At 44.0% G+C, this 13,679-nt stretch overlaps 1 protein-coding gene across 5 annotated transcripts in view; it reads left to right on the forward strand.

Annotated features, from left to right (window-relative positions):
• Nucleotides 1-13,679, forward strand: part of SGCZ (sarcoglycan zeta) — a 4,310,842-nt gene that overhangs the window by 795,657 nt on the left and 3,501,506 nt on the right. The gene's annotated exons all lie outside the window — the stretch shown is intronic.

Below are 13,679 nucleotides of genomic sequence, written 5' to 3' on the forward strand. Positions count from 1 at the left end.
ACAATTTGATCAGATGCCAGTATTTGCCAATCATGTGTTTAATCCTTGAAGACTCCACATTATAGGTGGTAATGATTCTCACTTTTTTGGGAAATGTCATTTGTCCTTTTCTTCTTAACTAGGAGCTCATCCCTGGACAAAGTGCTGACCTTCCACGTGGCTACCTTAAGGACCTACTGGGGTACCCCAACCCTATATCATCTTAGCATCCCTTTCTCCACTGCGTTGTAAGATTGTGGTCCACTGTAATTTTGCTTTGCCCTAAGGAGTTCCCCAAATGGAATACTCCATTTCGGTTTTGTGGGTTGGTGGCTGCGTACATGTAACAAGGTATTGCCTACTGTCTTCTTGCTGTAGAGGGAAGTTTGCACTGATCCATCCTGAATTTTAACACTCACATGAACTTTGTGAGCAAAGTCTGAATTAAACTCATTATTGGAAATATGTGTCAGAAACTTGTGTAGTGTGCTCCTGTGACAATACCAAATGATAAAAAGATAATTGATCTATCTAGTCAAAAATGCAGTGTGTTCAGTCCACCTGCCATTCTGTTCCATCCACACATACTGCTCCTCCCACCAACCCATACAAATTCAAGCATAATTGGAGCAAAACAATTCCCCATCACAGGTCCAGCTGCCTATGCCAAAACCCATTGAAAAGAAAAAAAAACGTGTTCTCAAGGTAGAATTTCAATATTATCAATAACATTATAGAATGGTCATATAAATGAATAGGTCTGCCCCTCAAAAAGTGAGTGCATTCCTGGATACCCAAATTGTGGTCTAACCCGGTGTAAAGTGAGACCAAATCTATGGTAACTAATACAACATAAAATCAGTACTGTTCCTGCTTTAAGATGGCAACCTCAGAAAATAGGATATCAAGAAAATAATCCAAGTACATGGAAGTAGGTTCTGAAAGGCTAAAAGCAGAAATTATGGGTCTGCCACTGGGATTCGTCTTGTTTTTATGTATTTTGGGCAGCATGTAAAAATGGGGTTCCATAGGTTTCTGCACATATAACAACTGAAACTCCTCAGCACTCAATGGGCTACAGGGCAAAAGAGAATCCAAGCTCTAAAATTGGCCTTTTAGCCCTGCTTAGTTCATGTGTTGACAAATTAATGACAGTCAAAAGTTCCTTACTCATTACTTCCTCTTTGTCTGCTGAGTTGTTCTCCCATGCAGTAAAGTGTATCTGTTCTTCTCTCCTCCTCTGCATGTTTTCTTCCTCCTTTTTGTTTAGGTTTTTTCCTTTATGCAGTCCTCTGTTTTGTTGTGAAAACTTATACTCATCCATTGTAGTCATGGTGGTATGTCCATGCCAGGTGTGCCTGGCTGCTCCTCCAAATCTGAGTAAACTTCACACCCTGACTACGAAGTCACCAATTTCTGCTGCTTTAGTGCCCCCAATTGCTTAAATTGTTTATCTGCACCATTGAACTTAATTCCAAATGTTAAGATGTGGCCACTGGCATAATCTTCTTTCTCCTGCAGGAATTTATACCTCTTCTACCCCTGGATCTCATCATTATATTTGCTCAGTCTTTGTTCCATTTCGGATAACATTTTTTGAATCTTGTCTTGATCTTGGTGCAAGTCAAGAACCTCTTTCAATCTTGCAATCTCCTCAAAAGTCTGTTCAAGCTCAATCTTGGCATACTCGAATAGTAGTTTGTTCATGTTTTTACATGTTGTGGTCATAAGTAATGACCACTCCTCTATCAGGGGGTTCTGGTAGGTTGGGTAGTAATAATGTGCAAGCCCCATGGAATTCTTCCCACCTCAATGTATTTGTTAAGAGATGTCATTTTCCTCACTGAATGATCTATCTTTTTAACAGCTTTTCATACTGGAACAAATGTTGTCTAAGAGTCCTGGTGATCTCCTTGCCACCACTTTTTGCTGTATCAGCTATGTCCAAATTACCATTGTCATTTTTGGAGAAGAGGCTATGCGACACCACTGCCTGTCTCATGTGTGCCTCATTCATGTTGCGTGGTTGCTAATAGGGTGCTCAAGGGTGGTAAAACCAAATAAAAAATGAACTCAATGTGTTGTCGCATAACGTGCCTGTTCTAAATGGGGTCTTTGCTTTGCAGTTAGGTTACCCCTTGTCCAAGCAAGGGCCCTCTCTCTAGTCAAGGTAAGTCACACACAATCCAAATTATCCTGTGCCCACCCTCTGGTAGCTTGGCACTGAGAAGTCAGGCTTAACTTAGAAGGCAATGTATAAAGTATTTGTGAAATAAATCATACAATAACACCCTATAGCACCACAAAAATACACCACAAAGTGTTTAGAAAAACTATATAATATTTATCCGATAAGATGCAGATCAAAATGTTTAAAATGCAATCAGTATATGTTGAGATATCACTGAAAGTGATACGAAGTGTCTTTAGTCTTTTAAAAGCAAATAAAGTCTCTTTCAAGCACAAAGTACCTGGTTCACGTGAAACATCTCTGCAAAGAACAGCAGAGGAGGAGATGCGTGGAAACAAAGGGGTGTGCGTCAATTTCTCAGGCCGCACACGGCAATGCATCATTTAGTTTTCACGCAGGGATGAGCCGATTTCCGGTTCTCGGTCGTGGATCCTTTTCTGGTTGCAGAGTTTTCAGATGCCCCGGGCATGATGCGTGGATTTCCTGCACTGGGAGGACGAAGTCACAGGGGGGCGTTGCATCCGGTGAGCATTGCATCGAATTTTCTACTGCACGGCAGGCGCTGCGTCAATTCCTCTCTGGCAGTTGGGCTGCACCGTGCCAGCTCTGCTGTGCATCGATCCTGTGGGCTGTGCGTCGAATTTCAGGTCGCTATGCTGGCGCTGCATCGATCTTCTCAGTGCAGTTCGGCATGCGGTGAAATTTTCACTGCGATGCAAGCTGTGCGTCATTTCTGGCAGGCTGTGCGTCTAATTTCACCGCACAAGGAGTCCTTCTTCTGGAGATGAAGTATTTTTGGTCCTGAGACTTCAGGGAACAGGAGGCAATCTCTATATCTCTATCCAAGATTTTGGAGAGCACTTCTTCACCAAAGCCAAGAGCAGCAAGGCAGCAGGGCAACAGCAAGGCAGCAGTCCTTCACAGATAGCAGGCAGGTGAGTCCTTTTAGCAGCCAGGCAGTTCTTCTTGGCAGGATGCAGGTTCTGGTTCCAGTTTCTTCACCAGGAAGTGTCTGAGTTGGTAGGGGTAAAGGCCCTGTTTGTATACCCAAATGTGCCTTTGAAGTGGGGGAGACTTCAAAGAATGGCATAGAAGTGCACCAGGTCCCCTTTCAGTTCAATCCTGTCTGCCAGGGTCCCAGTAGGGGGTGTGGCAGTCCTTTGTGTGAGGGCAGGCCCTCCCAGCCCGGGAAGACCTATTCAAACTGCAGATGTATGACAGTGAGGCTGAGTATCCTGTGTTTGGGGTGTGTCTGAGTGAATGCACAAGGTGCTGTCAATTAAACCCAGCCAGACGTGGATTGTAAGGCACAGGGAGATTTAAGTGCAGAGAAATGCTCACTTTCTAAAAGTGGCATTTCTGAAATAGTAATATTAAATCCAACTTCACCAGTCAGCAGGATTTTGTATCACCATTCTGGCCATACTAAATATGACCTTCCTACTCCTTTCAGATCAGCAGCTACCACTCAAACAATGTATGAGGGCAGCCCCAATGTTAGCCTATGAAGGGAGCAGGCCTCACAGCAGTGTAAAAACGAATTTAGGAGTTTTACACTACCAGGACATGTAAACTACACAGGTACATGTCCTGCCCTTTGTCTACCCAGCACCCTGCCCTATGGGTTACCTAGGGCATTCCTTAGAGGTGTCTTATATGTAGAAAAAGGGGAGTTTTAGGCTTGGCAAGTATTTTTAAATGCCAAGTCGAATTGGGCAGTGAAACTGCACACACAGGCCTTGCAATGGCAGGCCTGAGACAAGGTTAAGGAGTTATTTAAGTGGGTGGCACAATCAGTGCTGCAGTCCCACTAGTAGAATTTAATCTACAGGCCCTGGGCACATATAGTGCAATCTACTAGGGACTTATAAGTAAATTAAATAGTCCAATTGGGTATGATCCATTGTTACCATATTTAAAGGGATGGAGCATACGCACTTTAGCACTGGCTAGCAGTTATCATGATCTTAAAAGTGGAGGGAGGCAGGCAAAAAGGTAGGGGTGACCACGGTAAGGCTGTTAGGTCTAACAGTGCCATTAACAGAACAGAGCACTGCTACATCCGCCCATAAGTGAGAATGCTCTGGTATACCAAATGCGAGGAATCCGCCAGTTCAGTTGTGCCTTACGGGACAAAAATTAGCCTGCGCTCGAACTGCAACTCACCAGCATTCCACGGCTCCACCAAAAGCTAGAGTACAGCATGCGGTTAGCAGTGGGAATCAGGTGTCATTATAAAAAATAAAAAAACAGAGACCAGGCACTTCTTCGTTCTATCCACCTGTTGGGGCTTGTGCAAGTAGCAGGTGCAGCCCCCGCTATAAATTTCAAAAAGGAAGTGCAACCCCGCGTCCCCCCCGACCCAATCCTGCTGACCTCAAAGGAAGTTTTCTTTACAGCAACGCAGTTCGTGCTACAAGATCTTCCTCATAGCCAAAACAAGCAGGTTCATGCACTATCTCCTTTATAAACACTGACCAAATAAATATGAAACATTAAGAAAAGACTTTCACTTTCAGTGTACCCATAAGTGCATTGTGCGAGAGGAAAGACCATCATTTTTAGTAACTGTGGAAAGAAAAATATATAATTGTGTTGGTTTGAAGAATGTTCATGACTGAATTCCAGAAAATATTGCACAAACTCCACAATCCAAGGAGAACTAGCACACCGAGCGTGTTACAAAATTACATTTATTTCTGCAGCAGCATTACACACATGATGCATTTCGGCTGAAATACAGCCTTTGTCACTTTGCCAAATGCCATCTTAGTGCACTTTAAATAATCACGTGTCCCCGAAAGTAATAATGATAAACAAAATGCCCTAGTGAAATTTCGTGGATCAATATCACCAACAGAGCATCAATTATTAGATAACAGGTGCTGTACAAAATATATAACATGTAAAACAGAACGTGACAAGCAGATCATAATGCATATAACATTGCATCTTAAAACAAATATACCACCTAGAGAATGCATTTTGTCAAAATGATAGTGTAAACACGGCGATAATACAATATTCTAAATAAAGAAAATTAATTAAGTTCAACAAAAACGCCATCCAAGTGGGCTATTATCATCCATGTTAACCACAATGTTTACAAATTCAAAAGATAATGGATATCAGTAAATGGTAGGCCTCACACTCATTCATGAAGTAGATTCAACTCGCTGTAAATCCCTAGTGGACATACAATAGCTACTTCCCGTCCACATGATTGTTTATCCCCAAAAGGAACTCTAAAAATTAAAACAAAATACACATAAGTTAAAACCACAGAAAATGATTTTTCGCAGACAGCTTAACAGCAGTTTGCTAACCCCACGTCTATTATAAGAGAACACAAGGGAAAAACTAATTCATACTGGTAATAGCAAAATTGCACACTTATAAATGAACAAGCCCCTCCTCATCTCAATTTAAACCCCTCGATTCCATACATCAAAGGCTAGAATGTATTTGGATTCCGGGATTCTGAGTGTTTTCTCCCTATTGCCACCTCTCATATCCCTCTGAATCCCAACAATAACTCTGTATTTCAGTTCTTTCTCATCACCTTTGTATATCTTGTGCATGTGCCTAGCCAATGGGTAAGACATGTCATGCTTCTTTATAGCTCTTAAGTGTTGGAGGATTCTTTTGTGTATTTGCAGAGTGGTGCTGCCTACATAACCTTTGGGACAAGTGCATCATAATTTATATATTTCATGCATGATCACTTTTATAGGTAGAGAGACCCTGTATATTCTTGGATTTCTTGCCTTGGGTTACACAATCTTTCATGTTAGCACATTCCTGCATGCCCTATACTTATTGCAGTTTATAAATCCCTCAATTGGCCTAAGTCAAGTTTGCTTCTCACTCCTTAGATCACTCCTGACCAGAATATCCTCTCTTACCTAGCCCTCCTGAAGGTAATCCCTGGTCTCCTGGATACCTCACTACCTATCCAAGCGTCTCTCCTTAACAGATGCCAGTTTTTACATCGATCCACAATCACAGTCTGATATGCAGTATCAAATGTGACTATCCTTCTTCACATCTGCCTTGTTCTTTCCAGATCTCTTAAACAGTATTTCATCCCTAGTTATTTTGGGCACTTTATTTTTGGCTCTTTCCAATTCTTTTTCGTCATAGCCTTTGTCCAAAAATCTTGTTACCATTTCTTGTTCCACCTTCATATATCCCTCAGGTGTATTGCAAATCCTTTTTGCTCTGACGAGCTTGAACAACGTTTTTCATGAACAGGTCTCAGTGAGATTCAATTTTTTTTTCACATCTTCGCCAGAAAATGTTCTAGAAAAATCACTGAATGTAATTCTCACTTTCAAGCATCTAGTGTATTTTTGAAAGTAGATACTTTATAACTTTAGGCAAAAGGTAACTCTATAAAATTTACTTTATGCTTTTTGAGCCAAAATTGCTTGTTTGTTACTTACCTTGATTCTTGAATTGCAATGCACATTCTTGTATATGAGAGTTAACAGCCCTTCTGCTCAAAGACAAGGGCTTTGGCTTTGAGCACAGGAAAGTACGACTGTTGTCAAATACTAGCCATTTCTTAGAGATTACCCAGCTGAGAATTAAACAGAAATAGTTGGAAGAACAAAGAGCAATATTCACACTTGCTCTTTTGACTTGGAGCTACCAATGGAGACTAGCAGGATCTGCCCCATTCATTCCAAGGGCCTTCTGAGACCTTCTGGTTTCATGCCCAGCTGGAGGGGTAAATGTTTTTGAACCTGACAGAGGGAGACCACCTCATCTAAATAGGTGAGTGGTTACTGGAGAGTCTGAGCCCTACCAGATGGAAGAAGGGCCTAGCCATTTTCGAGTAAGGGCATTTGGGAACTTTTGAAGTAAAGCAGAGTAAGTATTGCAAACTGAGGTGGATATAGGGTGAGAAGGTAGAGGGTTGGGTGTAGAAACTTCTCTGATCCATAGCTATAGCACAAGATTGGACTAAAAACCTATGAACACAAATACCAATCACTCCTGGACTTGGGGTAACATCTGAAGAAAGATACCAGAAAAGGAAAAGGACTCCTGACTAACGAGGCCTCATTTAGAGCTTGGCAGACAAATACTTAGTAACAAACATGATGAGTATTCTGTCTGCCTTATGACAATTGCATTTAAATAGACGTACCTGTCCACCAATATCTGAATTAGGCTTGGAATCAGATGTTAGCTTCTCCTGTGATCACACCTACGTCCAGGTCAACCACAAACTGATATTTTTCATTGGTGTCAACTCTGCATTAGCTTTCTACATGCTTCTGCCTAAACAGTTTACATATCCATTTTGGTGTCCTTTTGCTCTTTAAAAGTGTATATATTTCTTTAAATTGCTTTAGGCTTTTTGTGCTGTTTTCATGATAAGAAAATTGTTGGCACCACTCAAACCTACAAAATGTTTCTCTGTGAAATGACCTGCTGCCTGTGTCGCACTACCATTGGTGTAAGAGAGTTTCACTGAGACTTGTGTTGAGACATAACCAGGGTATATTTATTAAGTGGGCCTTCCTTTTCCAAATTAATATTTCGCTTTTTGGTATTCACACCTTCAGACTTAGATTTATAATTTGGTGGATGGGTTACTCCATCACAAACATGATGGATATCCTATCCGCCATATTATGATCTCCATAGGCTAATAGGAGATCGTAATATGGCAGAAGAGATTTTCATCAGGCTTGTGACAGACTAAACCCATCTGTCAAATTCTAAATCAGTCCCATAGTCTTTAGGAATGAAAGTCAAAATCCTCCAGGGGCAGGGTTGCAGGCTGTATCCACCAACCTACTTTTGAAGCTGGAGTGCTGCTGGAACAACTTCATTTAGTGTAAAGTAAAAGAAAAGTAAAAAAAAAAAAATGCAATAATTATTATCAAAATTATGCACAAAATGGAAGAAAAGTAGTTTAGTTATGTTTTAATATAAATTATTGTTTTATTCATCTGTACATTCGAAAAACATGTTAAAATATGATTAAAATGTTTTAAAGGTAGATATTCTTTAAACTTTATATGCTATTTATTTATTTTTGTAACTATCTTATATACTTTAATTTAATAATATTTCCTATGAAGTTTTATTTTAAGTCGCTTTCTGAATGATTTTCTCTGAGAGGGTACTGCAGTATCAGGGGTTGACCATGCTTGGTGCTGGACTTACTCCTGCTACATTCTGACAAGAGGAGATTACACTTGTAAATTTAGCTCCACCCCCTTCTTCTGGACATGGAGACATTGAAGTCCATATTTTTGATTTTGATTTTGCAACAGCCAATAGTAGTGAAGCTACTCAAAAGTGTAAGAGTAAACTTAAACATGTAACTTACAAGTATAAGTTAGCTTTTTGAATAGCCCAGTGATTTTTCTCATAAAACGGCTACAGGCCTTTACACAGGAATTCGCTTTTGGAGCATGGTCACAGTAGCTACATGTCATAAATTCTTGCAGGTATCACTTTTAAATACAAGGAACCCTAACTTGTGGGCTTTAATTGCTTCTTAGTGGTGACTTGTTTAGTATTTTGAAGTAGGTTTACTTCCCATAAAAATTGGTTATTTTGACTTACTCATATGCCTATTTAAAAGCTACAGGCTTCAAGCCACATTGGTAGGACTGAATCCCTGTTATCTTTGCCATGCCAGTGGATGGCTCTTGAAGGGTAGCAGTTCACAGGTGGTATTTAACTTTCCATGCTATTGTTGTATTTTCCTTCATTATATACTATGGCCTTGCTGTGAATTTAAATATGTCATCTTGGGATTAGAACATGATACCATGTTTTAGAGGTCAGAGCACATACACTTGGACTTGGACAGCAGTGCCTCATTGTGCAGAGTTAAAAAAAAAAACAGCAGCATCAGTCCATACCAAATGGGGACCATTTTGGAAAAATTGTACTTTCTCACAGTTGCCATCAGTTGTTTCTTGTTAATTTCTTGAAATATGGTTTCAGATTGCTGGACCTGGCTCTCTCTGCAGGGTCATGCTCAAACCTTTGCCTTTACCCTCCACGTTTTGTTGAATTCATTTTTGTTGACCTTAGGATTCTGTGCACTTTATCACTGCTAAAGTGTTTGTGCACTCTCCTTTAAACATAGTAAAATTTGCATACACCTGATTGGCATAGCTCCCTTGTAGAGTGGTATACTATATGCAAAGGACCTTCAAATTACAATACTACTAGAGGGTTTGGTTATTATGCCATCCACTTAATTAGCCCTTTAACACATGCCCCAGGACCGCCATTGTAGCGTTGGCAATATAACCCCCTTGCCAAGCTGTAAACTCCCCTTTTATTGCCTCTACGTTATCCCTAAGGTCGGCCATAAGTAGCCCTTAGGGCAGGGTGCATTGTAATTAAAAGGCTGGCCATGTTCTTTTAACTTTTACATGTCCTGATAGTGAACATCTTCTAAATTAGCTTTTCACTACAGTGAGGCCTACCTGTCTCCTAGGATAATGTTGGTTTGCCTTATTATATTTAATAAGTGAGGTATAGGTAAGCATTTCCTGTTTGGTGTCTGATAAATTTGAACTCCAAATCCTCTCTAATAGTAAAGTTGTATTTTAAGTTACAATTTTGAAAATGCCACTTCTATAAAGTTGGCATGTTCCTACACCAACATATTTACTGCCTTCAGTCCCCCTCCCCCCCCCCCAACTCCCTGGGTTACATGACTGGGTGTAGTTGGCAGTTGAACTGTTTTTATTCCTCCCAGACAGCCACACAATATAGGGATTAGATGTGCCTTGATAGCTAACATCTGGTAGGATGGGGAGGCAGAGCTGGCCACAACCCCATTTGCAACTGAATAGACTAGGCTCTGCCTTTACATAAAATACTTGTCAACCTAGCATTGTTCATGCAGCCACCTTGGAGCCAGGGCAGGGGAATCAGGAAACTCCAAGCACTTCAAAGTACAACTTCTAGAAACCTCCCCTACCTCAATGAAGGCATGATATATAAAAAAAGGGACCTTTGGACCCACACTACAGTTAACTTTCCAGATCTGTTGAAGGACTGTCAAAGGGTAACTGTTGGACCTGGCTTTTTGACAGGGACATCCCCAAACTTTTTGCCTCCTTCCTCCTATTTTTTCTGACCTGTTGTTGTTGGCTTTTGACCTCTGGGCACTTTACCACTGCTAACCAGTGCTAAAGTGCATATGCTCTCTGGGTAAATTGTACTACTGATTGGTTTATCCATGATTGACTATTTAATTTACTTGTAAGTCCCTGGTAGAGTGCACTACATGTGCCTAGGGCAGGTAGATTAAATGCTACTAGTGGGCCTGCAGCACTGGTTGTGCCACCCACCTCAGTAGCCCCTTAACCCTGTCTCAGGCCTGCCATTGCAAGGCCTGTGTGTGCAGTTTCACTGCCACTTCGACTTGGCATTTAAAAGTACTTGCCAAGCCTAGAACTCCCCTTTTACTACACATAAGTCATCCCTAATGTGTGCCCTAGGTAACCCCTAGAGCAGGGTGCTGTGTAGGTAAAAGGCAGGACATGTACCTGTGTAGTTATATGTCCTGGTAGTGTGAAACTCCTAAATTCGTTTTTACACTACTGTGAGGCCTGCTCCTTTCATAGGCTAACATTGGGGCTGCCCTCATACACTGTTGAAGTGGCAGCTGCTGATCTGAAAGGAGCAGGAAGGTCATATTTAGTATGGCCAGAATGGTAATACAAAATCCTGCTGACTGGTGAAGTCGGATTTAATATTACTATTCTAGAAATGCCACTTTTAGAAAGTGAGCATTTCTTTGCACTAAAATCTTGTTGTGCCCTTCAATCCACGTCTGGCTAGGTTTAGTTGACAGCTCATTGTGCATTCACTCAGACACACCCCAAACACAGGGTACTCAGCCTCACTTGCATACATCTGCATTTTGAATGGGTCTTCCTGGGCTGGGAGGGTGGAGGGCCTGCCCTCACACAAAGGACTGCCACACCCCCTACTGGGACTCTGGCAGACAGGATTGAGCTGAAAGGGAACTTGGTGCATTTCTTAGAGACTCTTTGAAGTCACCCCCACTTCAAAGGCACAACTTAGTATAAAACAGGGCCTCTGCCCTACCTCATCAGACACTTGCTGGAGAAGAAACCTGAACCAGAAACTACATCCTGCCAAGAAGAACTGCCTGGCTGCTCAAAGGACTCACCTGTCTGCTTTCTACAAAGGACTGCTGCCTTGCTGTTGCCCTGCTGCCTGGCTGAACTCTTGTCTGGCTGTGAAAGTGCTCTCCAAGGGCTTGGATAGATCTTGCCTCCTGTTCCTTGAAGTCTCAGGGCCAAAAAGACTTCTCTCTTTTACTTGGACGCTCCGTGCGCGAAAATTTCGACGCACAGCTTGTTCGGCGGCGAGAAAAACGCCGCACACCGACGCTGATCGACGCAACGCTCTTGGGACGATCGAAAATCCGACGCACGGCTTTGTAAGGACAACGCCGCCCGACCTCTAGAGGAGAAATCGACGCAACGCCTGCCGTGAGATCGTAATTTCAACGCGCAGCCCCGCAGATCGACATCCGGAGGAGAAATCGACGCGACGCCTGCTGTGAGATCGTAATTTCAACGCGCAGCCCCGCAGATCGACATCCAGAGGAGAAATCGACGCGACGCCTGCCGTGAGATCGTAATTTCGACGCGCAGCCCCGCAGACCAACGCGCAGCCGGAGAACAAGCAGGAAAATCCAAGCACAGACCCGGAACATCTGGTAATCCCCGCGATCCACAGAAAGAGACAGTCCGCGCGCCGGAAAACTACGCCGGCCTCCCCGCGGGGAAAATAACGACGCAAGTCCGTGTGTGCTGGGGAGAAATCGACGCACAAACCCTTTTTCCGCGCACCTCTTCTCTTGTGGCCCTCTGAGGAGATTTTTCCACGCTAAACCAGGTACTTGTGCTTGAAAGAGACTTTGTTAATATTCTAAAGACTTAAGACACTTTGGCCCTCATTCTGACCCTGGCGGTCGGTGATAAAGCGGCGGCCAAGCCGCCAACAGGCCGGCGGTCTAAAATATGCAATTCTGACCCTGGCGGGAACCGCCAACACAGCCCGCCGTATTAACACTCCGCCCGCCACGGCGGTACAAACAAACAGCGTGGCGGTCCCCGCCAACAGCCAGGCGGCAGACAATGTACCGCCCACCCTATCACGACCCACCAATCCGCCACCTTTTCCGGGGCGGGAGCACCGCCGATAAGAACACGGCGGAAACAGACTACGAACGGGAAAACGCTCACCTCTACGCACTCCACGCGAGATTCCGGCAGTATGGAACCAGAGTTGCAGGTCATCCCCGCACTCCTATACCTGCTCATATACCAGGAGCACGCCCGGCGGCGCGGAAGACATCGGTGAGTACTGCACCTACGACACAGGGGAGGGAAAAGATTACCGGCACACACCCACCCACCCACACCCACTACAACACACACATCAATGCATTCCCACAGACCACTGTCACAACCCACAAACCACCCCCCTCCGAAATAATGCAAAGACCAAAATAAGAGATCATAAACGGGCAGATATATTGAAATATGTACACCAGTAATCCAAATAAATAAATAAACTATGTACAAAATATACACAGCTACTAAATGTAGTCCAACCACTGTCCGTGGATCACAGGGGTCCTGTGCAAAGGGGCAAGGCCCAGTCCCACGACAAGAACTCCACGGAGAGAACACTGCAGGGGCATCAGAAAGAAAATAGGACAGGCACCTCAGGGGGAAGGGAAGGGGGGGCACCTCAGCCACTTGAGTACACAACGCCAGATCCACGAGGGGACTCCATGACCACTGGCCCATCCTGGGGAGTGCTAAGCCACAGTCCATACAGTCCATACAGTGGGTGGCCTGCCCACTGGGCCATCCTGGGGAGAGCAAAGCCACAGTCCAAACAGTCCATACAGTGGGTGGCCTGCCCACTGGGCCATCCTGGGGAGAGCAAAGCCACAGTCCAAACAGTCCATACAGTGGGTGGCCTGCCCACTGGGCCATCCTGGGGAGAGCAAAGCCACAGTCCAAACAGTCCATACAGTGGGTGGCCTGCCCACTGGGCCATCCTGGGGAGAGCAAAGCCACAGTCCAAACAGTCCATACAGTGGGTGGCCTGCCCACTGGGCCATTCTGGGGAGTGCAAAGCCACAGTCCATACAGTCCATACAGTGGGTGGCCTGCCCACTGGGCCATCCTGGGGAGAGCAAAGCCACAGTCCAAACAGTCCATACAGTGGGTGGCCTGCCCACTGGGCCATCCTGGGGAGAGCAAAGCCACAGTCCAAACAGTCCATACAGTGGGTGGCCTGCCCACTGGGCCATCCTGGGGAGTGCAAAGCCACGGTCCATACAGTCCATAACAGACCCCACTGCCACTGGAGGAGGCAAGTTGGCCAGAGGACATCCTGCAGCCCTGCCCGAGATAGATCCTGCCCTGCCACGTCTGCCAAAGGGCCAGCGGTTCTTGCCTTGAAGGGC

The sequence above is a fragment of the Pleurodeles waltl genome, chromosome 1_2 (assembly GCF_031143425.1).
Source record: "Pleurodeles waltl isolate 20211129_DDA chromosome 1_2, aPleWal1.hap1.20221129, whole genome shotgun sequence".
NCBI lineage: Eukaryota > Metazoa > Chordata > Amphibia > Caudata > Salamandridae > Pleurodeles > Pleurodeles waltl.